Source organism: Neofelis nebulosa, chromosome 12 (assembly GCF_028018385.1).
Source record: "Neofelis nebulosa isolate mNeoNeb1 chromosome 12, mNeoNeb1.pri, whole genome shotgun sequence".
NCBI classification, from domain to species: domain Eukaryota; kingdom Metazoa; phylum Chordata; class Mammalia; order Carnivora; family Felidae; genus Neofelis; species Neofelis nebulosa.
The window spans coordinates 88,168,429-88,195,040 of NC_080793.1; the positions used below are offsets into that span (position 1 = coordinate 88,168,429).

The window sequence follows — 26,612 nt, forward strand, 5'->3', positions numbered from 1 at the left end:
CTTTAGCACTATATTTTCTGAGGTTCCTGTCCTCACTCTGCCACTAGCTGTGTAACTTTAAGCAATTAGATAACTTCTCTGGATCTCCATGTGCTAACTAAAATATAGATAATAATCTCCAACTTATTTGGTTTGTTCAGCAGTTAAAATCCAAGAAAATTTCTGAATGTTACATAGGGACTGACAACGAGTAGAATGCTATAAAATAATAGCTACTATCATCAATGTCATCAACAGAGGTTTCTGGAAGAAGCCATAATAAAGATAAAGAAGTTGGAAGAACTAGAAAGGACATCTAAAATTAGGAGACCATCTGTATTATTCCTGTTCTCTTTTTTTTTTTCTTCTATTACTTCCATATACGAAGTCATGTGTAAACATCTGACACTAAGATGTCAGTGAGTGATAGGTTAAAATTATCCAGGACACTGTGACCCTACCAAAAAGTAGCCTGTCGATCCTAATATACCTCAGTGCCATCAGTGTGTAAGCAAAATGCTTTTGTGTTTGAGACCATTTCTTTTCTACTCTAATCATCACAACTCTGCTTCCAAGATCACCGCATGACAGTAATCTCTATATTAACAAAAAGGATGAGTCCCAATGGCCAGTTCCATAATTTTGGTACCAATGATATAATTACACTGCTGATGTGCTTTTTCAAAGAGAGCGTGTTCCCAAACTATCTTCCATCTTTAACACTGGGAGACAAGATGACTCCCTGATCCTCTTGGTTAACTACTGTTTCTCTTGTGACAATCTCCAGTCCAACACCCAGAAGTTACAGCTGGCCGCTATTACCACAGAAACCCCGGATCTGGGCACTAGACAGGTCTCCTCCCAAAAAGCCTATGTTTACAGCAGGACTTCCCCCTCCTACTTAGGTACTATCCCAGGTTTGCCTCTCTTAAGGAGTCTAAAACCTTCAACTCCCTCCAGCCTTGGCTAAGGGAAGCTCTGCTTAAGGAAAGTGAAGTCTTCAGGGCTTAGACCATGTTTCAAGGGGCACTTCCAAAGACTCACACTCCAGGACTTCTTGTGACGGCTAGAGTTCAGCTGCACCAACTGAACTCTAGTCTCAGCACCTCAGTCTCCACACCAACCTCCTGCACTCAAAGACCTTTGACTAAAGTGACTCCCTAGACCCCCGCATAGGTTTTCCTGTATTATCACTCCTATTATTACTTCATAGACCCTCCTGGAGGGAAGTCTGTCTATGGAATGCCTCAGCCTTTTGTAGCCTTTCCAGTTCTTCATTACCCCTAAACCACTTGCCGGAAACCACTTTGACCAGTGATTACTTAGAATGCTAGTTCTCAGAGATCTATCCTCCCCCCCCCCCACCCTCCCGCTGACCCCTGCTCCCCAACCATAAGTGAGCATGAATCCAAAATCTGGGAGAGCTCCTTGGTCAACCGTTTCAATCTCATCTATTCAATCTTCCAGAAGCAGAAATCCTGGTGTGCCAGACATCACACCAGGCAGGGCACTTCGGGAGAGGCAGGATGGTCTGCTGGAATAAATGTGGCTCAAGAGACAGAGTTGTTTGCTGCGCACCCATTGTGTCACCTACAAGATTATTTGTAACCTCTCTGGGTCTCGGTTTCCTCGTTTGTAAAATAACAATATAATAGGATGTACCTCAGCGTACTGTCACGAGGATTTCAAGAGATAGCACATGAAACGTGTGTAAGCACAGTACCTAGTATACTGTGAGTGTTCGATTCACGTTAAGCTCTTATCGTGTTAACCTATTATTTATATACCCATTCTTAATGTTGAGAGATTAACTGGCTTGCTCGAGTTCATACGCCTATAGAGAGACTATGTCAAAATTAGAACACTGCTCCCTCTGACTTTTAGACGCCCAGGTCCAAGCTCTCAGGCATTGCCCTCTTCACCCCTCACGAGGCTCTCAAAAGCTGGAAGGACTGGAAACTATGCCCCTCCGGACCCTCCCTGGTGTCAGCCTGGTCCGCCTCAGTGAGGCGTGAAAGCTGAACCCCATTGGACGTCATAAAAACGTGACGAGGGGGGGCCCTAAGTGGGCAGGGTTGGGGCAGGTGGGAGAAGGCTGGCAGGTGCGCCACAGCTTAGGACTCAAATCGAAACTTGCATCAAGCTCCACGTCTTTCCACTTGCTCTGGGTGATTCAGCCGTGCTGGGAGTGAGCTAAGGACGCTTCTTGTAGTGATTCGGTCCTTTCGGTCCATGCCAAACAGAGCAGAAGAATTCATTCACCCCCAGTTCCTCCCACTGGCTCTGGGCGAGCACCCTTTCTAACGGCCAACAGCCGTCCTTTCTGTGCTTCTCGGAATCAAGGTCCTCTGTGAGTGTGAGGGCTGTGTGTAAGTGTGTGAAAAGGGCACTCCAGTCCAGGGCACTGGAGTGTCCCCACGGCTAGAAATCTCTGTCATCTCAGATGCAAACCAAGATCATTATCGCTTAATCACTTGGCTGTACTTGACCGTCAACAGTGGCGGGGCTGTGGGCTGGCGAAAACAGATTAAAGAGAAGCAAAGAAAGGAACAGAGGACTGAGTCAAGCTTTCTGCGCAGAGAGCATCCCGGCATACTGATGAACTTCTTTTTCAGATGGTGCCAACGGACAGAGACAACAATCACCCCTCAAGAGCAAAATAACCATGTAAAAGAGATTTTGAGTGTGGCTCAAGCTGCTTACTGATTAACGCTTTTGCACACAACACTCTCCACAAAGCTGCACAGTCATTGTTCCCAGTAAAACAAACCTTTGTTGACAACTGGAGACAAATGATCCTTGCTGACCAAGTTCACTGTTCTCACACAGCTTAATAGCTGGAGCGCTGCTCCCTGGCCGCAGCCAGGAAAACTTGACGCGGTTGTAGAGAGAGAGAGAGAGAGAGAGAGAGAGAGAGAGAGAGAGAGAGAGAGAGAGAGAGAGAGAGAGACTGGGGAAAGAAAGAAAAAAGCAAAAACCAGAGAGAAAGGAAAACCTTTTGTTTTGAAGGTGAGAAGGAGGCTGAATGACCTCATGTGCTAAACATGTCTGTGGTTTTACATCACCACGTCTCTTTCACTTATTAAAGTTGTGAGTTTTTAAAAAATTCCTGCTCCAACCGAACAATTCCTAATATTAAGAAGTCCCACTTTCGGCAAGTATTTCCCTTTCCACATGGGTTGGGATGTGACAGACTGAATATTTGTTTTCATGTTTAAACAGTTTTTTGTTACAGTTATTTGCAAATATTGGCTGTAGCACCGAACTGTAGAAGCATACCTCATTTTAAGAAAACCTGGGTGGAAAAACATCTGAAATTTCAAGCACAACAGCCTAATTGCCACCACATGATCAAAAAACATTCACTTCAGGGCTACTTTCAATGACAAGGTTCCCACGGCATTTCATTTACTCACAAATATTATTGAGCCCCGCTATGTGTGAGGCAATTTTAGGTGCTATCTTATGGGGAACAAAATTCAATGTATTGATTTTTTTTTTTTTGCTTCCTAGTTTGGGGGCCACTCGAATGGGATAGACCCACGTTCTGGGAGACAACATAAACCTGAAATAAGAAATCCTTCCATCGGAGGCGATCTAAAGTTCCAATCGGTGGTTGCTTTTCTTTCTTTTCTTTATAGCAATTCATTAAAAATATTTTTTGAGACCAGGATTCCCTTGGGAGATGACTCACCAGCACCTCTGGTGAGAGTCATTTCCAGTTCCATTAAATGTAGGGAATCCTTCACGCAGCATAACCCCATGAGGCACAAGTGGCCACATCCACGTTTTCTGCACCATGTGAAAATCGTGGAGAGGTTTTAGAAAGCAATTTGACAAAAAGGATAAAGAGTCAGCAAGATACTCGTTTCCTTCACTCATCCTATTTAAAAACAATTTTAAGGAAATAGTCCAAACTCGGGGGGAAAAGTGTATTCTGCAGAGATGTTTGCAGATTATTTATAAGAGCAGAGATGCCTTTTGAAATAACCTAAATATCTAACACAAGGGGTCTCTGGGTGGAATATTACACAGTCATAAAAATTATGAAATACAAAGAATGACTAACCACTCAGGGCAATTTTACATTAACTAAAAATAAAAAACAAAAACAAGCAAAAAACCAAACAGAATATAGCATTAAGTCTATACCATGACTACAGTTATTTTAAAAGTAAATATGCAAAACAAACAAAAAAAACAAAAATAGTTTCAAGTTAGAGCCTGAAGATACTGCTATATCAAGCTCATTGGTAAAGCCCCAGGCAAAGCTGAAAACCTCTAAGTGGGATCTTTCTCAGCCCGGATTAATTATTTTTTCAAACCACAAGTAGTTAGTTTTTTTAAATATATATTTTTTAACGTTTATTTATTTTTGAGACAGAGAAAGACAGAGCATGAACAGGGGAGGGTCAGAGAGAGAGGGAGACACAGAATCGGAAACAAGCTCCAGGCTCTGAGCTGTCAGCACAGAGCCCGATGCGGGGCTCGAACTCACGGACCGCGAGATCGTGACCTGAGCCGAAGTCGGACGCTTAACCGACAAGCCACCCAGGCGCCCCCACAAGTAGTTATTTTAATGTAGCACTTTCATTATCAAATTCTGTTAGCTTTTTTATCCCCAATTTCATAAAGGTAAGTTTTTTAACAGGGTTTATCAAGTTGTTGATTCTCATGACTTGATTAACCCTCTTGTAAGACATGTCTTTTGTTTTGCAGTACTTTTTTCACTGCTTCCCATGAGATTAAATTAAGAGAGTAACAACTGACAGGTTCATTTCTCTCTTCCTGTTTTTGGAAACACTGGAAGCATATTTTCTCTTTTCTAGTCCCCAGCTACTCCAGCGCTGCGGAGTGGTTTTAAATAACTTCCCCTTCCTTCGTTAATGTCCTAGCCCAGCAGATTTCACATGGGCAGGCTGGGTCTCTCACGTGCTCTCTTTATTCTACCTTTGACCAGTTATTGTCCAGAATTTCTTCCTGAGAACGCTCCAGAAGAATATTCCCCAGCAATTTCCTGTTGCCGCCCTGTCTTATTTCTATAGTCCTGACACAGTGTAGCCCGGGGAAAGGAACTGGGGACTCCTCTGCCTGCTTCTCATGAAGCGGAGTCCCCCACAGAGCTTTCTAAGAGCCAATGTGACACAATGTGGCTACAGGAAGACCACAGGGAGGGAGGTGATCTCTTCACACATGCTCAGTGTCTATCCCTCCCCCCATCCCCCGACCTCTGCTGGCATGGAACTGACACATGAAGAGAGAGAACTGTTGCTTTGCTAGGAAGCCAAGTATGAATGTGAATATTTTTCTGATTTGAGAATGAGAGAGCCTATTCACATGAAAGAAGATGTTACTCTCCCCCCAACATTCTAACTTTCTTCCTGAAATACACCTAGATCTACCAGTTTACAATCAAACACCAAAAACAAAACCCAAGCACCAAATATTCCCTCATCCCGCAGTGCTACCTGAACTCAGAAGGCCTCTATGAAACATCCAAAGAGACCTTAAGCATTTGTGGGCAGCACGATAAACGTGCCACCCGTGTTCTCAGTTCCTGGCGCAGGAAAATGGACAATTTCCTGAAGGAGCGTTCTCCCCATGTGCCATTCCTTGTGAGTCAGGCACCTCCTACCCGCTGCATTGTGTGCCCACTTGACATCTTCCTTCCAGAGTCGGCTTTCTTTAATTAAACCCTTAAGCACTCATGCCCCAAAACAGTCTGTGAGTCAGGCTTTCCCTGGGGTTCAGAGGTTTGAAATGACCAGCAGAGAGAGACACATTGCAAGTGCCGTGAGGAGTGCTGCCTCCGCCGCGAATTCCTCTTCCCCGTGAGGAAGCCAGTTCAAAACAAATTATCAGACGGCTGTTCTCTCTCACCACAGAGTCGCAGCCTCTTTTCCTCTGTGCCCGGGGAAGATGAAGGTCTCCAACTTCTGCATTCCCATGCAGAGCTAGCATATGGGCTCTGTGTCATTCCTAGGGGGCTGGGAGCCAACTCCAGCACTTTTCACCACTGAGGAGAAAACATCTGGGCCGACCCTCCCAACAAGTGACAGTCGCGGAGACCTTGGCATCAAGGCTGAGAAGCGTTACACTCGGGCTATCTTCCCTTAAATTCAATAGAACAGAAGGCCTGGACTTCAGGGGATCTGATAATCATTAGGTTCCATCCTTTCCTTTTCAGACAGCATTACCAAAAAAATAACCTAAAGGTTTTGTATGGCTTTCTAGTGCCTGTTCCCCTTCTCTTATTACACTATATCTAGCATATTAAATAGGTTTCCACTCGACTATACCAACGGCCGATTAAAAAGTATTGACAGGCTATTCCCAGCACAGTGAAAAAGAGAACCATGGCAATGAGGGCTGTTGCCATGAGCACTAGGTTTCAGGAGTGTCAGCAAAGAGCGTCATGAGTTTTCTAACTCTGAATCACCAGAACTCTACCACGATCAGGTGTGACAGCCCCTGCCTCATTCATCAGCATGATGTTATTCTCTAAGTAACTTTTCTCAGCCTGTTTCTTTTTCATGCCGAATTACTCCTATAACCATTTAACTTTGACCGTTTTTGCTAATCCAATTATAATTGATAGATAAAATTACAGTATGTCAGTAGTGGACATAAGTTTTATATTTCTTATGATTACTTTGTCATCTGAAGCATCACTCTGACCCTCTGTTTCTAAGGTTTCCCCTCCAGAATTTTTTTTTTTTTTAAATAGTAAGGGGGCACCTGGGTGGCTCAGTCAGTTAAGCGTCCAACTCTGGATTTCGGCTCAGGTCATGGTCTCACAGTACTGAGATCAAGCCCCTTGATGGGCTCCATGCTGGGTGTGGAGCCTGGTTAGGATTCTCTCACTCTCTCTTTCTCTCTCTCTCTCCCTCTCTCTCTCTCTGCCCCTCCCCTGCTCACATGCTTGCTCATACTCTCTCTCTCTCTCTCTCTCTCTCTGCCCCTCCCCTGCTCACATGCTTGCTCATACTCTCTCTCTCTCTCTCTCTCTGCCCCTCCCCTGCTCACATGCTTGCTCATACTCTCTCTCTCTCAAAAAAAAATAGCAATCATCATAAACAAGATTGTAAGATGGCACTAATATCACAGCACTAATAGGTAACTGTATCTTCATACAATCAGAACACATTAGTTTTATAATCAGAGTAAAGCAAAAAGGTTTGAAAAGATGTAAAACACAAGTGGGAATCCTAAAGGGAACAAAACAACTGTCAAAATCATATAGCCCTGGTTCATCAAATTTCACTACAAGAAATATTCAAATAAAAGCAATACATGGTCAGGGGAAGAGAACTTGGGCCATTCTAAAGAAAAGAATATGTCGGGGCACCTGGGTGGCTCAGTCGGTTGAGCATCCAACTTTGGCTCAGGTCATGATCTCGTGGTCTGTGGGTTTGAGCCCCGCATCAGGCTCTGTGCTGATGGCTCAGAGCCTGGAGCCTGCTTCGGATTCTGTGTCTCCCTCTCTCTCTGCCCCTCCCACACTCATGCTCTGTCTCTCTCTCTGTCAAAAATAAATTAAAACATTAAAAAATTTAAAAAACAAAAAGAAAATGTGTATGTGTGTGTGTGTATACACACATATATATACACATACACATGTATATAGGTATATGTATATAATACATACGTATCCATATATAATATATATATCCACATATACAATATACATATATGTCCACATACATAATGTATATGATAATATATATTAAACTAAATTTTTACTGAAATTCATCTTAACAGACATTTCTTGTCCTTTTCTTTCAAAATATTGATTTCAAATGAACTCCTCCTCCACCACTAGAAAATCCCCCTTCATAACTGTGGTCTCATCAGAGTTTGCCTCTCGTACAACTCCAGAACATGAAGGTGCACTGAACTCAAGACAGGCGCCAGCGTGGTGGGTTAAGTGGGTGAGGCAGGGCCAGCAGGATTCCTGATAAGCAAGGCAAAATGAGCTTGAAGCCCAAGGAAAAAGATGGTGGGGTGCCCCGACACTGTTCTCCGTCAACGTTTTCTTTTTTACAAGACTTGTGTTCTATGTTTTAAGATGCAAGGCAATTTTGCGTTACACTCCTAATACGGCCACATTTGCTTTAATATAAAAACATCATTGCTGTTCTTTTCCTAAGTCTTAGAGTGGAAGTATACCATATTTATCTTTGGCTCTGGGTCCCTCAGCAATGCAAAGGAAGCGACAGAGGACCCCAGGGGTCTGAGCAGTGGGGAAGGCTAGTTGGCTGCTGGGGACACAGGCCCATCCACGGTGGCCCTCTGAAAACAACTTCTGACCGGGTCAGCCTCAGGAGCAGGGTGTCTCTTACGGTCCCCGCTGGGACACACGCTGGTCTTCACCATCTCATTCTAGGGCAACTCTAGGAAGTAATAAAAAATGTGTACCAACCAAGCTATAGAAAACTCGCTCAGACTTGGCCACTTTCCAGGAAATCCTATACCTTTGCTCAACATCTCTCTTTCTAAAGAACACTTCTCTTTATTTAGAGCTCCACAGGGATCGGTCTGCTCCCTTTGAGGTGAAATCAAACACACAGTGGCATTCCAAAGCCCCACGCTCCACAGAATGCTCTGACTCCAGCTACTTACTGGGCATGACCAACATATACCATGGTATCGCCTGGCTGATGGCAGCCATCTAACAGGCTCCCTGTCTCTTCTGGGATCCAACACGTGGAGATGACGTGCTCCTGTCCTCACCAGGGGCACTGTCTACACCTGCACCAGCCAAAAGTGTAGTCACCAGCCACACGCAGCTCTGGAGCCCTTACCATGCGGCCAGTCCGACTGCAGATGCACCGTACAAAGTCCACGCCAATACCGAAGACTCGGCACATGAAAAAGGTAAAACATCTCAACAAATTTTTCATGCTGATTATACGTTAACATAGTATTTTAGATAGGATGTGTTAAATAAAACATCATTAAAATTAATGCCATTTGTTTTCACTTTAACATGGCCACTAAAAAACTTTCATTACATGTGTAGCTCTTATGTGTGGCTTGTATGTTACATTTCTACTAGACAGCACTGCTCTTGATAAGCCACATACAGAAAAGCCCACGTTGCATGCACACCAGTAAAACGACAGTGCGTTTCAGACAAACCACCCTGGCTGACCCTGCAGCCACCTGGTTCCACATTAGAGATTCCAGGCCTTTGGGCCTTTGGTCTTCAAGACCTTCTGTCTTCAAGGCCTTCTACCTCTAAGAATTCTCTCTTAAAAATAAAGAACCCAGGGGCGCCTGGGTGGCTCAGTCGGTTGAGCGTCCGACTTCGGCTCAGGTCATGATCTCACAGCTCGTGAGTTCGAGCCCCGCGTCGGGCTCTGTGCTGACAGTTCGGAGCCTGCAGCCTGCTTCTGCTTCTGGGTCTCCATCTCTCTCTGCTCCTAACCCACTCACATTCTGTCTCTATCTCTCTCAAAAATAAACAAACATTAAAAAAAAAAATTTTTTTTTAAATAAAAAACCCAAAGGAGACCAATACTTTAATCCATTCTTAGCAGCAAACCCATTTAATAGAAGGAGCTTAGCAAACTGATAGGAGAGTCAGATCTTATCCAATCTGTGACAGCCCAGGGCATAGGAAGGAGTCAGAAGTGGCCAGAAAGGATCTGCCAGCAGTGACTGAGGTGAAAAGGTATCAAACAATCAACGTTGCCTTCTGCCAGGTGATCTCAGCAGACACAACCCTGACATTCTGACATTCAAGTTACACTTGTAAGACTGTGCTTGTGTTTATTTTTTTTTTTTAATTTTTTTTTTCAACGTTTTTTATTTATTTTTGGGACAGAGAGAGACAGAGCATGAACGGGGGAGGGGCAGAGAGGAGGGAGACACAGAATCGGAAACAGGCTCCAGGCTCCGAGCCATCAGCCCAGAGCCTGACGCGGGGCTCAAACTCACGGACCGCGAGATCGTGACCTGGCTGAAGTCGGACGCTCAACCGACTGCACCACCCAGGCGCCCCCCGTGCTTGTGTTTAAATCCAACTCTCTCTCAAAAGCTATGCTGTCTACAGACGTATGTGAGTGTCTTTGTGTGTGTGTTATATTTACACAGTGCCTTAGACACACATTCACATTCACACATGCGCACACACACACACACACACACACAGCACTTTCACAGATCTATAAGTACCGTACTGACACCCTTCGTGGCTGACTTGAAATTGTAGATGGGAAATCTACGCTTTGTAATTTGTCCTTCTTTCTACATCATGCATGCAGAATAAACAGTGTGTGGCATGATGGTTCTATCACTTTGGGATAATCCAACCTAGACACTGAAAGACAGAGCTAGTCATCATTTTTAGATACGTGAAGGGCTACCACAGATGGCCTGAGCATCACAGTGGATTGCTAAGGGAAATCATAAATGCTTCCCTGGCAGTTTTCTTAAACTAGGGATGGATCTGTCTGGAATGGATGATGTACAGTCTACACTGGCGGGGACACTCTGAATAACTGTCTTAAGTATCTAACTACCACAACGATTTTACCTGCATTAGGAGGTAAATCAAAATCTTCACCAAACCCACCTGATATGAGGAGATTTCCTTCATGAGGCAACATTTAGAAGAGGATTTTGAAGAGAGGAAGTTGGTCTATCTGACTATCCACTTTTTTGTGTTCCAAGAAAGTGCATTTCTTTCCTTGGCTGAGAACACTTGGTAGTTCCCTGCTTACTCTTCGTGCCTCTCTCTCTCTCTCTCTCTCTCTCTCTCTCTCTCTCTCTCTCTCACACACACACACACACACACACACAAACACACACACACCCCAAAACTCCTCATCCTAAATCCTAGCCATTTTTCTAGCCCCAACTAGCATTCTAAGCCATCCATAAATCTTTATGGACCACCTCAACCCACGCGCACTCTGAACTTCTTTGGTGCTTATAAACTGTTGTACCTAACAGTGTAGCTGAATCCCTCTGAACCATTTCATCACCATGACTGGTGTCTTCCATTCGTTCCCCGAAGTACACAGACTGTCCGCCATGGAATAGTCAATGCTCTGGCCGGGAACCTACCTTCTAATATGCCAGTCTACTTCAGCTCCCACCAGTGGCGCTGGATATTTACCAAGAGTCATTATGTTTGTTCTCAAACCCATTTATGACAGACATGTTTATGACCTATATGTGGTTATATTTACATACTCTAATTAAAGATTATATAAAACGAGTAGAAAAAAGAAGGCAGGTTGTTTCTCTATGAAACACTGGAAAGAGTCCAAAAAAAAAAAAAAAAAAAAAAGGTGACTACTTTTTAAAAACTGCTGCTAGGGGTGCCTGAGTGGCTCAGTCGATTGAGCGTCCAACTTCAGCTCAGGTCATGATCTCACAGTTCCTGAGTTTGAGCCCCGCGTTGGGCTCTGTGCTGACAGCTCAGAGCCTGCTTCAGATTCTTTGTTTTCCTCTCTCTCTGCCCATCCCCCACTTGCTCTCTGTCTCTCTCAAAAAGAAACAAACATTAAAAAAAATTTAAAAATAAAAATATCGGCCGCTAACTTAGGTGTGAGGTAAGTATCTGTCAAAGCTCTTAGGTGGGGAGCTGGAAAATCTACAATGGGTCTATACTCAAGATCGCTTCACAAATGTGTCTACATTCTCACTACGCATTAAAGAAACCAATACTTCTAAATTATAGAAGAGTTATGCAAGACAAATGATTGAGGTGGAATCCCAAGAAGATGGCCCTTACTCACAGAAAAGACCTTGGTCCTACATCAAAAGACTGGCAAATAAATATGCATTTAAACACTTTAAACTGCTCTAACAGGCTGAAGATACACATAGCAACTTTAGGATTTCCCACTTGAACCAATGTTTTCAATTATCTAAACAATTACCAATCCAAAGCACGCTGGGTGAGAGGAATTCTACTGCTTGGTAGGTGTGTGACCTCAGACCCCACAAACACTGTCCCCTTGCTCCGAGAACAGATAATTGTGGCCTACAACCTGAGCATTCTGCCCAGGATTACGTGATGCACAAAAGCAAGAAGCCACATCTGTTTAAGAAATCAGGAGACCGGGGCGCCTGGGTGGCGCAGTCGGTTAAGCGTCCGACTTCAGCCAGGTCACGATCTCGCGGTCCGTGAGTTCGAGCCCCGCGTCAGGCTCTGGGCTGACGGCTCGGAGCCTGGAGCCTGTTTCCGATTCTGTGTCTCCCTCTCTCTCTGCCCCTCCCCCGTTCATGCTCTGTCTCTCTCTGTCCCAAAAATAAATAAAAAACGTTGAAAAAAAAAAAAATTAAAAAAAAAAAAAAAAAAGAAATCAGGAGACCAAAATTCTGGTCAGAACTTGCCACTTTCCAGCTTTCGACATTAAGCAATTTTCAGGTTCTGTATCTGTCAAAGAAGAACAAAACCACCCCCACTAACTTTGTAGTGTATTTATAGGAAATAAGATAGACTATTTTGTAAAGGTGCTTTAACAAGTACCCAGAGCTGTATACCCACAAAGGGTATGACGGTGGACAGTGAGCATTTTTTCCGGAGTGAAGGAATACACAGGGGAAGAAGGGGGGAAATACAGGAGTAACTAAGTAAGACCCTAATGACATCGAGAAAGGGATGTCTGTGGCGGCGGGGGGGGGGGGGGGGGGGGGGGGAAATAGATAGAATGTGTAAATGCAACCCAAACAGGTTGTTAGTCTTTCCCCAAATGCATGGGCACTTGCTGCCAAAATGGTCGTCTTTCAACACAGTTCAGATCATGGCATCTCCACCAACACAGTAAAGATGGCACCTAAGGATGTGGTGGTGGTGTGGCCTCCCAGCTGAACGCCTCCAGGCCCCCAGGCTCTGCCCCTGCAGGTACCCTTGTCCCGGAAGGGACTTCTTCCACAAATCCATCTCTGGAATGAAAAGCTCAACAACCCTTCGCCTCTTCCATTTCTGCAGTTCCTCTGTGGACTCCCAAAATACTTGATATTTCTTATTATAAACCAAATTCTGCCCTTTGTTACAGTGAAGTGTTCCCTGCTTGTTAACTGCCTCGGGAATAGGGACTTTCCTTTTCAGCTTTAAGTCACCACAGAGCATCTGTCCATGTGCCCCATACAGAGCAGGGTAGGTCTGAATGAGAATTCCCATGATTAGAGGAGTTAAAGCCCATAGGTTGTGTTCATTCTCATATCTTCTATTCCTTACTGTGCCATTATTTTGCCTCTTTCAGTTTGACTGGCAACCTACATGATCGGGCTGTGTTAGAAAAAGAAACACCCACTGTAGGTAGGAGTCCATTTAATACCAGAGTCCAATACATAAGAAACCCTCTTAAAATGCTTCTTCCATTTTAGATGGTTAATCAGCCTTTGAAGGGCTTCCGCGCACATGTAAACCAGTGTGTATGAAGTCAGTCACTGCCGACGAGACGAAATAGGCCAATCCTGTGTTCCCATATAGGCAGGTACAAAGTGGGCCTCTCCAGATCTTGTTTAAGGTAAAATATTTCCACGACTCCATAGGGGATCCTGTGTGAGAACAACTTACATGCATTTTTCTCACAGTGCCACTTTTGGTTGTTTTGGGATGTCTAATGGCTCCCACCAAAACTTAAGTCATGAGTCCTGGCTGAGGAAGCCACCACGGTAGTCATGTATTTTCCAAACGAGGGCCAGACTTAGGGATCCCCACTAACCGCTGCTGGCTCAAGGCAGCTAGCTGATGAGAAATTTGCTAAGGTCAAAGGTAAGAACTGGCGTCACCCCTTTCCTCCTATCATTTCCTAAAACAAACGTGCATTGCGGCCCATCATGGAACCTATCTGGGGCTCTTAAACCCGTCAAGTGCTATCCCTTCGAACTCCAGACATAGGCTATAAATGACATTTCATTTGTTTTAATGAACATTGTCCAATGAAATCGTCTCTGTCACTTCCCTCGGGTTTTGTGTGTGTGTGTGTGTGTGTGTGTGTGTGTGTGTTTACACCCTTTACTCACACAACCAACACCAAAAAAAAGTCAAAGCAGCTTCACCCTAAATAAATCAGTTCACAGTTAGTTTGGCTTAAGCATAAAACAACACATTTGTGAGAAGTGGTTAAATTCTCTATTCAGTATGTTCTATTTGTCACTCAAACACCTTGTCGTTGCTCCCTGCCTTGGTCTTCCTGAGCACAACATGTACTGAGACGCCATTTAAGTAGCTTCCCTCTGCCATTTTGTAAGTATCTCCAGCCTCACACAGAGTTTAAATCCCACAACAGCTTCGACTCTCTCAATAGCTGCTCTCCCTCTGCCAACGGTATTGTCAGTCGAACCAGCTACTCCCATGGGATGGATCCTTAAATCTTAAAGGGCTGCTTTTTTAAACAGATACAAAGAAAGATGAACTCGAAAAAAAGGATAATAATCTCATGATAAAAAGAAATGGAAGAATAAAGGGATATATCATTTACATGATTAAAATTATAAATCTAAGTATAATATAAAATATATTAAAATATATAATTTTACAATATGTAAGAACAGATATATAAATATAAATACTTTTACACATACAATCTCTCACATCACATTAAATTTGCATATATATCTAGGAGTCAACAGCATTACTTGGGGGATATAGACATCCCAAAAAGATATGAAACAAAACATTTAAGTAGCAAAAGAAGACAAAACAACTGTTACTTATGGAACATGACAGCATACTGAGAAAATCCAAGATTACGAATGAAAAGGCTAATTGAATTAAGAGAATTCAACAGTGACCGGATAACAAAGTAAATTTATGAAAGTTAATTATTCATTTCACCAAACATTCATTTACCATTTACCAGTGTCAGGTAAGGAGCTAGGCACAAGGGGTACAAAGAAAGATAAAGTTCAAAGTATGCAGTGACTTCTACCAATAAAAACCAATCAGAAGACATGTGGAAATGAAGATTCCATTCGTAACAGCAACAACATCAACAACAACAAAGCGTAGTATAACTTTAACAAGAAACATGTTGGATCAACTTGAAGAAAATTACAAATCACCTTGAGAAATAGAGACTTTTTTTAAAAAGATTGACCATAGAAACATGCCATGTATGAGAAGACTAGCAATTATAAAACAATTCCAATGAACTTGGAAACTGAAAAGGAAAAAAATGTTCCAAAGTTCATCTGGAATGGCTGGAAAAGCTAAAACATTTTTGGAATAAAAAGATAAGGAATTTTCCCAAGCTCTTAATAAAAGAATTCTAAAGGTAAAATAATAATGGTACTGGCCAAAGATGAAGAGAAGCCACTGGAACAGATGAATGACCCCAGATAGAGACACTCTCATAAAAAAAAATAATAATAACATCACAGTTCAGTGAAAACAAGATAGGCAGTATTCATTTATAGCTTTGGGGAACACTGACTACGTAGAAAAAAATCTTTGCAGAACTTTATATCCTACTATTCAGTAAATCTAATCAATGATGATTCAAAACATTAAATATAAAATGTTAATTTATATAAGCTGAGAAAATATAGGTGAATATTTATCTGGTCAATTTTAGTAACAGAGAAATGCAAACTCAAATAATTAAGACATCCGAGCTTTCACCTATCCAATTGTGAAAGATGAGAAATTATGCTGTTCCATGCTAGTAAAACTGAACCACAGTGAGTATCTCAAAGGATACTTTGCGACTATGAATTGGTACCATGTTTCTGGATGGTAACTTGGCAACACACACCAAGGGAGGCCCCCTGATCCAGCGATTCCAATCCTAGAAATTTATCCTGAGAACATTTTCAGAGCAGTGGCAACAGATAGATGTATATAACACTGTTCACATCGAATGTAACTTACAGTAGCCAAAATGAGAAAGAGCCTAAAGCCTGTTTACCAATAGGGGAATGAATAATTACACATTTGATTTAAAGATTTTTTTTTTTAATTTATTTATTTTTGAGAGAGATGGAGACAGAATGTGAGTGGGTTGGGGCAGAGAGAGAGGGAGACACAGAATCCGAAGCAGGTTGCAGGCTCCGAGCTGTCAGCACAGAGCCCGACACAGGGCTCGAACTCACGCGCCGTGAGATCGTGACCTGAGACGAAGTTGGACGCCCAACCGACTGAGCCACCCAGGCGCCCCAATTTAAAGATGTTTAATTAAACAAATTTCTCCTAAGGTAATATTATATGAAAAATGCACAAACTCAAAGCTATACTGCAGACTATTATAATAAACTTCATTTGCTTTAAGTCAGGGATGGAACTACAATTAATCTTATTTTATTTTTTATGTGTTTCAATATTTTCCTAATTTCTACAATGAAAAAATTATATATATTTTGTTTTCAGATGGAAAAAAACATTTAAATAAATAAAGCGGTATCACCAACAATAGCAAGCTTTTTATTTTTTTTTTGACAAGATCAAACTTTTAAAAATAACCTGAAGAAATTCACACACAGAAGATCCACAATGAACTCGTGAAATCCAAATAAAGTCTGGAGTTTAGTTAGTAGTAAAATACCAATACTGGTTTCTGGGTTTTAACAAATGTAATGGAAGGTAGTTTAGATGCTGTTGGCCAGTATAAGGTCACTGGAAAATACTTTAAAGTTCATTATGAGCCCATATATAACCTTAGTCAGACAGCGGGCCTGCTAGGGGGTAACAGAGGCCTGTCTTTGAGGCTTTGTCTCTGATTATATTTGCAACCTTTCTATACATCTAAAATTATTCCAAAGTAAGAAGTTTACTTTAAAAAGAAAAAGAAGAAGATTCATAGCGGCTAAAGAATTTGTTTCTTTGGAAGATGGCCTTTTGCTTCTAAGGACCTCATCACCAAGAGGACCATGTTCATTCATAAATCACCTCCTGGAACTCTCAGAAACTACAGAAAACTAGGCCCGTTGATTTTAAGCAGCAGGATTGGGGTGATTTTACGTTTTCGTTCGCCCATTTTTAAAAAATTGCTATAACAGTAAATGTAAATACACTAAAAAATTTGAAGCCACTTGAAGACAAAATACTAGGCTACCCTAGATAACATTACTTGGATTCTTTTCTTTCTTTTCTCTTTTATCCAAGCAACCTTCCACATTCCTAACATGTGGTAATAATTTAACCTCTGTACTTCTCCAATCCTGTTATTAAACATAGTTCTTCAGCTTTGCCATCACAAAGCCCCAGATGTCAGCCAGCAAACAAACTTCCTCTGGCAAAAACCAATGGACTCTCGTGAGATGGCCATTTCCCACCTGCCTCCTGCTTCGCTGCATAACCTCTCCCCAGCATTCTAGGTACTTCTCTGCCTATCGTTAATGGAGACCCCACCACCTATTTGTTACCAGAGCACAGAGGCACAACACTTCAAGAAATCGCCAAAGCCCTGAAACTCAGAAACAGGACTACCGAAAGACCTGAGATTTCATGAGATCCAAGGGTCTCCGGTTGCACACTTCTAACAGAAGCCAGATAATCCACTGCAGAACCACGGTCCCCAATCCACCACTGGTGCGTTCAACACCTTCCCCAATGCACACAGAGAATAGAAAAGAGACCTTCTTTATGAAAAACACTGGTGATTCTCCATCTAATCAAACTTCCCATTTCAAAGGAAAGAAAACGGATGGAACGTTAGGGGTGGGGGGATTTTAGGTGGGAGGAGTTAAAGTTGACTGGATTTTCACTTTGTGTGCCTGGTTATGGACAACTTACCAACTCCCTACCCCCACAACCCCGGCCCTTCTTCCTCAGGGCTCAGACTCAGACCAAAGTTAAATGGGGACGCTTTCAGTTTATGCTTGCGATGGTGTTACGCAAGACCAACCCAAAGAACAAAAGATAATGCTTAACCACGGAGAAAGAAGCAGGGCCTGTTCAAACTTGTCTCTATTCACAGATGCGGGGCTGGGGTGGGCAGCACCTCCCTGTCACTGTGACATGCAAACCAGGAAAGCGTATTACTTGGATTTGCTGGCATTCGAGCCTTCCTGGAATAAAATGTCACTTGGTAATTTCAAGGCAACGGGTAAAAGCTCCTCCTTCTCCAGGTGACCAAGGTATAAAAAAAGAAGAGAAATGTGTTTTGGAACTTAAAGGACCTACCTGAGCTCTTAACTACTGAGTTAATTTTACAAGTAAGACTAGTCTTTATGTGTTTAAGTCCTGGACTTCCAAAGGGACGTCTAAGCATGGCAGGTAGACATGGAGAGGGAGACGGAACTGGCTGGCTGTATAAAGACTGCTGCTGACTCCTGGATTTCTATCCCTTCAGGTCACGTCCCCATTCCCTCTATCTGATTAAAGTAATTCAAAGACTGCCATTGAATTTGAGGGTCCTTCTCCAGCCCATCTTATTAGCCAAGCACCTGTTCTATTCACTCAGCATTCTGGAAGCATAAAGCTAAAGACATACTTTTGGGTCATTAAGTGTCTAAAAACCTCTCTTTCTTTCCATGTCTTACCACCTGGAGCGCACCGTCTGAGACAGCAGGCACCAGCACACGTGGCTTATCCAAAGTGCTTTAACTTTATAAAATGCACGCTGGATTTTGAAGACTTAGCAGGGAAAATATCTCATTGATAATCCCTTTTTATACTGATTACATGTTGGGATAATAATATTTTAATTATGTTTGGTTTAATTAAATATATTATTGAAATTAATTTCACTATTTGAATTCTCATTTGTTTAACAAGTCTGAGAAACAGTTTTAAATTGTATCTATGGCTCACATTTGCGGCTACCATAGCATTCCTTCAGAGCAGCACTGCTCGGGAGATAACGTGGTACCAGAACTAAAGATGTTTACACCAAGCAGCAAGCACGGGCTAGGTTTTCTGAATTTTCTGGAATTCTGGAAATTGGAGGGGGAAATGAGATCTCAAGAACTCATCCCAACATAAAACTCATTCCTAGAGATCATCCGAGTCCCATCCACAAGTGCAACAGAGAAAATATTGTAAAGTTCAGATGCTCCATCCAGGTCTGGGGCAACACGCACAATCCAATGTGAGCACCTGTCTCCCTTGGGGATACTTCAAGTGAGGCCTGGCGTGAGGAGTTCACTGCTGCTGGAAGCAATGAAACGGGGGGGGGGGGGGCGGGGAATGGGGTGGACGAAGAGGGAAGTCTTGAGGAGAGGGAGAGAAGGGGAAGGGACAGACTGAGATAGGAAGTGGAGGGCATAGTGAACATATGGATGGGAAGATAAGGAAGGCTGTCTCTACAGTGGAAAGAAACAAACCCCCTTCCCCACTGCTCAGGGTGATCCGAAGGCTAAGACTGAGAAGGCCGGTGTCCACAATGAAGTTGACAATGCCCAGGGAGGTAACTCAAGAGGGTCGCTCCACTCAGCAAAGAAAGGCACAAAACGGAAGATAAAGGAGACACCCCTGGGCACACCGAGGCCTTAGAATACCCCTATGCAAGATGGACAAAGCCACATCCTGGAGCTCACTCACTTCTCAGCCTTTCATCTTTGTCAGCGGTCATAAACCCACCGTTTCGCTAAGTGCAGTTCCCTTTTCAGGGAGTCTTAAAGCGCATGGCACTACCTCGTGACTCCATGAAGATGGGTCTCTTTCACACTCTTCTCTTCAATCTCACAAAATAAAATTAAAATTAAAAAAGCATACTCCTCTTATGAGAAAATATGGATTTCTTTTTGTCTTTCAGGGCCAAATAGAGTCCATCAGAACCAGGGTGCCTTCTAGTAAGACCTCCAGCGATGGCTCTGCACGGATCCATCCAGGTGGTGCCCATGTCACAAAGGGCCGTATTCTGAGAGTTCACGAGTGGGGTGGTTGTCTTGTGCTCAGAACACACTGTCAATGGAAAAGGAAATTAAGGAGAAGCAAATGGCTAGAGAAAGACCCAGGCTAGCCCAAAAGGTCTCTTTAATCATAAACCTGAACGGCATGACGGAGTAGTCCTGGTTTGAGGAGCCATGGTGCGGCGCTCAGCGGAGAGAAGGAGGGAAAGGGGACAAAAGTGCTTTCGTGCTATCGCGGACAGGAGGGAACCCTGTCAGCAGGAACCAAAGACCGGGCTAACGGCTAACGGAGCAATGTTCCTCAGGACCTGTTACTCCGGCAAACGCACCCAGTCAAGCTCGCAGGAAGAGAGATGGGGGCAAGGACTTAGATACAAGCAGGTGAAATGCACGTGGACGTAGGTGAAATGCAGGCCGACAGGCCCAGCTGGGGATGGCGGCAGAACGGCTCCCCCCCACTCCTATTTCCTCCTCACTGGAGGCCCAAGAGGCTAAACCACAAGTTCCTGCCACCTTGTTGTTGTAATACTATTTCGTGGCACCCCTGGGCCAAGAGACATACCCAACATTCTGTCTATTAAATCGGTAGATTCTCACACTTTGGAATCAGTCTGAACTCTGCCACCCCATTTCCTGCCCCACTCAACTTTTACACAATACTGGCTTTTTAAGGGTAGTAAGCCCCAAAAGCCTAGCTTTGCAAAGATATGATATCATTAGAAAGGAATGCAGTGACCTAATCCTGAAACTACGAACTACCTTGAGCCAGTAGTTCACAGGGGAGCTGACACATGTTATTTGCTTTCCTAAAAAAAAAAAAAAAAAAAATTAAAATATCACACTGCCTCCCCGTGAATCACTGTGGCACCCCAGGGTACCTCAGAGAACAGTTTGGGAAACTGTAAGTTTAGACCATGCCACTGGAATCAAGGGTGTCCTTGCTGGTTTTCATTTAAAACAAACAAACAAACAAAAAATCTACGTGGCCCATTGTAACCTCTGATCTATTCTCTGTTAAGGATTCTACATCTAAGCCACAGCCGCCTTTGGGTAACTGATAAACCCCAGGGCGACCCAGAGAGATTCTGCAGAGCCACAGACAGGGAGGACAGGGAGCGCCGTGGCAACGGACCGATCAATCCGTCCCCTTTAACTACTTCACCCTACAGTAGAAGTGGGACAGGTAGAAGTGTCTGAGGCAGTATGTATGTTTTTCATTAATTAACAGGTGAGATAAGTGTTGGGTCAATATTACAGACTGCTCACGGGAGGTGGGTGCCTCATGTATGTTTAATGATAATCACGTGATTTTTGTCCCTGCTAAGGCTAAGAAACTAAACTCTAAAATAAGCAAAGACTATACTGAGACCAAAATAGAGGAAAGTCAAGTCTGTCCAGTCATTCATTCATCCCTCCGGCATTCTACACATGTTAAGTTTCTTTCATGTTCCAGGGCCCTGTATACTTTACAGGGACCAGAGCAATGAACAAGCCAGACCCAACGTGGCCTCTGTCGTGTCTAGGGCAACAGTGATTTTTTCCATCTGCCCCACACCAAGAGCGAATCTTCAGGCTTCATCTTACCTGACCTCTTAGCAACATGTGGCCGAGTGATCACCTCCTCTTTCCTGGAACATTTTGTTCACTTGGCTTCCATGACCTCTTCTGTCCTCGTCGTCTTCTTACCACTGGCTGCATCTTCCCTGTTTCTTCCTCTTCTCAGCCTCCAAAGCTGGTTGCCCTGTGGCTTGGTTCTTGGCCATTTTCTCCACCCTTACTCTCCCTCTGGGTGTTTCCTTGTGGTCCCATGACATCAAATATCATCTCTATACTGTTAACTCCCACATTCCTATCTCTGGCTCCCACTTTACTCTGGAGTTCTAGACCCGTGTATCCAATTACGTACTTGAAACCCTCTCTTTGAGACTAACAGGTATCCCAGATGTACTATGTTCAGAACAAAGTCCCGATCTCCTCCGACCCCTAAACCCTGATTTCCCCATCCCAGGAAATGGTACTTCCATTCACGCTCAGGCCAAACACCCAGAGCTCTTTCTTGATTCTTTTGTTTCTTACCACAACATCTAATCCCTCAGCAAGTCCTGTTGGCTCTACCTTCAAAACCTATCCTGAATCTAAATGTCCCACACCATCTACCCCACTTGCTGCAATACACTAATGCTCTCCCTACCTATTCCCATTCTTCCCTACTCAGTCTATTCTCAGCACAGTAACCAGAAACGCCTCTTTAAGATGTAAGTTAGACACTATCAATCCTTTACCTACTATCCACTCCCTTCAAGGAGTTCCCATCACACTTGAAATCCTTGAGCTCCCTGCTGCAGTCTCTAAGGACCTAAATGATCTGGCAACACTACAATCACATTAGGGCTCCCGTTGCTTTTACCTCCTCTAGGAACCCTTCTCCTTAGATCTACAGGTGACTCAGTCCTCACTTGAATCAGAGAAGCCTTCTCTGGACACCCTTTCTAAATATTCTTCCCCTCCTTCTGAACCCCATCATTCTGCTCTGTTTCTCTCTGTAGCACTCACTACCCCATAAAATGACATCTGAGGTAGGAATTGTTGACTGCTCCTCCCATTAGAACATGAGGTGAGTGCACGTACTCTGTCTTGTTCGCGCTGGCACTCAGTGCGCTCTCGAATACTTAGTGGAATAACAGTCTTCTGCCTTTGCCGAGTTTACGTACGGTGAAAGATGACACAGAAGAGACCTGGGTATATGCTACCTCATTTATCTTTTTAAATTTCTGTGAGGTGGGTACAAGTATCAACACTAACAGAGGGTTAAGTCTCTTGATCAAGATCCCAGAGGTGATCAGAGGGAGGGTTTGGATTCATCTCAGACCCATGGCACTACTGGGCTGTACCCTTAAGCCACCAGGCTATGCTAAGTATACCGCCTGTATACCGTCCTCTGGGAAGGGGTGGGCTGAGCCCCAATGACGTCCAATGCTTCAATTCTACCTCCCATCACAGAAAACAATGTCGTCACTTTGTACTGCTTCAAACTGAATTTCTCCATTAAGTTGCAAGGACTCTTTTACCCCAGTACAACTCGGTGATGACAACTGGCAACAGACCAAGGCCGAACAGGTGCATACAGAGACCAGGTGGTGTTGGGGGGGTGGGGGGGGGCTGAGGCATCACATGCAACACTGGCCATGCTAGTTCACTACCCAGAGTACCCACACTATGAATTTCCCCCTTCTAAAGATTTACACATTTGAACGAGAACCGCTAGGTGACAAGTTCATGAGTCTGGTTGGATTCAACCACAGCAGAATACTGCAGCAAACACCTTGTCCTTGGTTCTTTATCTGTCACCAGGAAAATCAGTCGCCTGGCTGGTGCAGAAACATCAAACGAACTCCTTGCCTTAAACTTTGCATAACTGATTGTGCCCGCTACGGTGCCTCAGATGGACCCCACTTACAGCCTGATACAACACTAAGAAAATTTTCTGGAAGCCCCCGGCTCAATTCTGGAACAGCACAAGACCTAAAAACAGGTACCACAAGATCAGAGAGACATTAACGTGACATCACTTCTTTCTTCTACGATAATAAAATTAAAAACCGCCCATCTGTGCACCCTATCAAGATATCACCGGTTCTCACTGTTCAGGCCACACAGCACACATACAGACCTTACTCACACACCCATACACACTCCCTCCTTATTCGGCCCGGTGGTTCCTAACTACACAGAGGGTAAAGAGCACCGGCTATGAATAATGATGCATAGTTACTTCCCTGCAAATATTACAAATGCGAAAAAAAATCCAGACTCATTCCAAAAATTATAAAGAATTATTTTAAAAAACAAACTAAGTATATGTCTTCAACTCTACTACTGAACAGGAGCCAAAATTACTCTTGTGTTCTAAGTTTACCAAAAATAATACAAATTGTGACATTTGGCAACACTGAGAACCGAATTTAAAATCACTTTTGACTCTAAACCCATAAATTTTATAAAACTGGTAATAAGTGCTCCTTGCTGTGAGATGACCCATTTACGTAATAGCTTTGAGAACTCCATTCTTTCCTAAAAATCAAGGCTTAGAAAATGTGGGTGGGCAGGGAGGAACAGAAAGGAAAAAAGCAGAATGTCTGAGGGTGACAGGGAGTTTCACTGCTTACAGAATAAGAGAAAAGCTGTCCCCCATGCATACGCCCACCCCATACACACCCATCTTCCCTCCTTAACCCCGGGAGAAAGTTTTTTAAGCCAACACAACTCATCTCCCATCTACTTTCTCAGCTGGCAGTATTTTCGCTGGACTTTTCTAGTTCCTGGACATTTTCTGGTCTCTGGACTCCAGGTCTCCAGTCTTCAGATAAAAGATGAGTCTACAGATGGGCTGAGAAGGCAGCCACCCCCTAGGAGCAAGGAAAGCCAGGAGAGGGGACCACCCTCCCTTGACTAAATTCCTAGAGATGAAATGATTTCTAAGTAGTGCTTTGCAAGATCCTGGCAAGATTGATTTCTGGATGCAGAAAAATGAAAATTAAGCAAAAAAAAAAAAAGGTGGGGGTAGATTCAAACAATAGCCACCATCACAATGCTCAAATGTCTGAAGAAAAGGAGTCCTTAATCTCTTTGTCCTTGACACTCCCCAGCTGGTTAGCCGTCAACAGCATCACCAGCACTAAGGCCCGCTGGCCTAGTCGGACACTTTTTAGGAAACGAACTGTCCTTTCACCCTGCAAATCAGACAACAGCTCCAGCTCCCAGTTCCTACAAGGTGACCAGGCTCCTTAGGAACCAGAAACCAAGGAGAGTTAGAAATGAGGCTCCAAAAAATCATTTCACTCAATCTCTTCATTTTACAGGGGCCAGATTGCTAAACCAGCTCTCTTAAATCTCTCTAAGGAAGTTAGTGAAGGACCTGGGTTTTGAGCCTCATTCTCCTAAATCCCCAATCTACTGCATCTTGCTGAAAAAAATGAACGGATTGGCTGTCCATCCTTCCATAAATAAATAAGAACACAGGTCTAAAAACCATATATATGGCCAATATGCCTTAGTGGTTAAGACTACCTCTGAAGCCAAACTGGCTGGTTTATGTCTTGGCTCTGTCCCTTACCAGCTATGTGACCTTGGGCAATTTATTCAACCGTACCTCAGTGTCCTCATCCATAAAATGGGAAGAAGAATAATAGCAATAACAACCAGCATGAGGGTACCTACCTCATTGGGTTTGGGGGCAACTTAAATGAGATAATATGTCTTATTAACCTATTTTAAAATGAGCAATCAAACACTGAAGATAATGTCTACCACATCGCAAGTGCTATGTGAGTACCAGTATTCTTTCAAATTTGATTAAGACTATAAAGAAATAGGAAAAAGAGGCTACGGTCTCACTCTGCTTTATTTCTCCAGGCTCGTTCTAAATAGTTCTCAAATACACAAGCTTCGTTTGATAAGAGCATTTTGCAAGGAATTCAATAGTGTGCTTTCGTGTATTGCCTAGATCTAATTAGTGCAATTATTCTAGGCAATTTAAGAATAAGAATAAAAGTGGGGACAGATCCTACTGGTATTTAGCTCTAATCCATGACTTCTGGTTTGAGAATTGCTATCGATTGGACATCTGTATACTGTACTCCAGGATCCTTGGTGATGTTCGAAGAGCCCATGCTTGTCGGTCTGATTCTGGAAGCTCAGTCCGTCAGTCCCAGGGCGGGCAGCAACTCCTCAGAGTCTGGGTCCCAGCCTTGAGGGCTCCTCCTCCCAGTTTCTGGGTTCTGGGAACTTCCAACTCCCTCCTTTTGATCCTCCGGCCCCAGGGCCATAGCTGCCTCCGGCAATTACTATCTTTATTACCTCAAAGCTCTCCTTTGTGCCTTTTTAGTCTTCCCAGTCCTGCTTAACAAATTCCTGATACCAGAATCTCTCCATTACAATAACTGAAGTGGCTTCTCTTTTCCTGACTAGACCCTGGCTGACGCACCACTGGGCGGGCACTGGGCAGGCACTGGGCTCCAGCTTTCTCACATGACACAAAATCACCCCTTGTGAAAATCGACAGAGAAAGCCACTCCAACTTTCACCTGGAATGTTAAAATCCTTCGTGCCCCTTACAGTGTTCTCTGCTCAATGTCTTTTTTGTTTAAAGTTTTTTTTTATTTTGAAAGAGAGAGAGATGAGACAGAGAGAGAGAGAGAGATGAGAGAGAGAAAGAGAGAGAGCAAGCAGGGGAAGGGTAGAGAGAGACAGAGGGAGACAGAGAGAATCCCAATCAGGCTCCATGTTGTGCAGAGCCCGATATGGGGCTCGAACCCACAAACCGAGAGATCATGACCTGAGGCGAAATCAAGAGTCGGGGACTTAACCTACTGAGCCACCCAGGTGCCCCTTCTCTTCTTAATGTCTAACTTCAGTTTATCCACTTGAGATTATGGGATCTTCTTCAATTAGTTAGTTGTCAGTGCAAAGTAAAGACACACTCCCCACTGCCCGGACATACTCTATGTACGAAATTTCTTATAATCCCTACTACCTTTCCAATTTTCTCTCTTTCCTTTGGGTTTGTAAAATGAGCTTCCAACTCTAAAAGACACCATCTAAAAGTATCTATGTATGAAGATATGTTTCTAATACCTAAGAGTGGAGGAAAACTTGCCTCTGGGCATGTTTGCTTATTAATTTAATAAAAGCATTTATATATAAACTGTAATATATATAATATGGAATTGTACATGACCTATAATACACATAGTACATCACAGAGCATATATAATATGTATCGTTTTCAAGGATGCCTGCCTGGGTGACTCAGTCGGTTAAGCACCGGACTTTGGCTCAGGTCATGATCTCACGGTTCATGGGTTTGAGCCCCACAG

General features: G+C 43.5%; 1 protein-coding gene and 1 long non-coding RNA gene across 7 annotated transcripts in view; one reads left to right on the forward strand and one right to left on the reverse strand.

Moving 5' to 3' along the window:
* Nucleotides 1-26,612, reverse strand: part of GLIS3 (GLIS family zinc finger 3) — a 502,487-nt gene that overhangs the window by 386,154 nt on the left and 89,721 nt on the right. The window lies entirely within an intron of this gene.
* LOC131492129 (uncharacterized) lies at nucleotides 19,767-23,341 on the forward strand. The gene is made up of 2 exons (XR_009251886.1): nucleotides 19,767-20,118; nucleotides 23,089-23,341. It is a non-coding gene; the product is annotated as an uncharacterized LOC131492129 (long non-coding RNA).